A 279-nucleotide genomic window follows, 5' to 3' on the forward strand; every position below is an offset into this window, starting at 1 on the left:
GTTAATTGGCTCTGGAAGGTGCATTTACTTCTATCATTGGTGGAAGAGGGCTGGCTGCCTGTCACTGTCAGCCAATGTACAAAGATGAAGATAGGTCCACCAAACTTTGTCAGAAGGCCGGCGATTCTGGAATATAGTGAGAGTAATCCCCCCACCCCAAGACTGCTCTCATCTTCCATTTCCAAAAATTATAGTTTTATACATTTAAGTTCAAAGTGAAGACCATGTTAACCCTTATCTTAAACAATAATCAGCCAAATATATGACCTATGGTAAACA

The sequence above is a fragment of the Otolemur garnettii genome, unplaced genomic scaffold (genome assembly GCF_000181295.1).
Source record: "Otolemur garnettii isolate 467f Iridium unplaced genomic scaffold, OtoGar3 scaffold00131, whole genome shotgun sequence".
NCBI classification, from domain to species: Eukaryota; Metazoa; Chordata; class Mammalia; order Primates; family Galagidae; genus Otolemur; species Otolemur garnettii.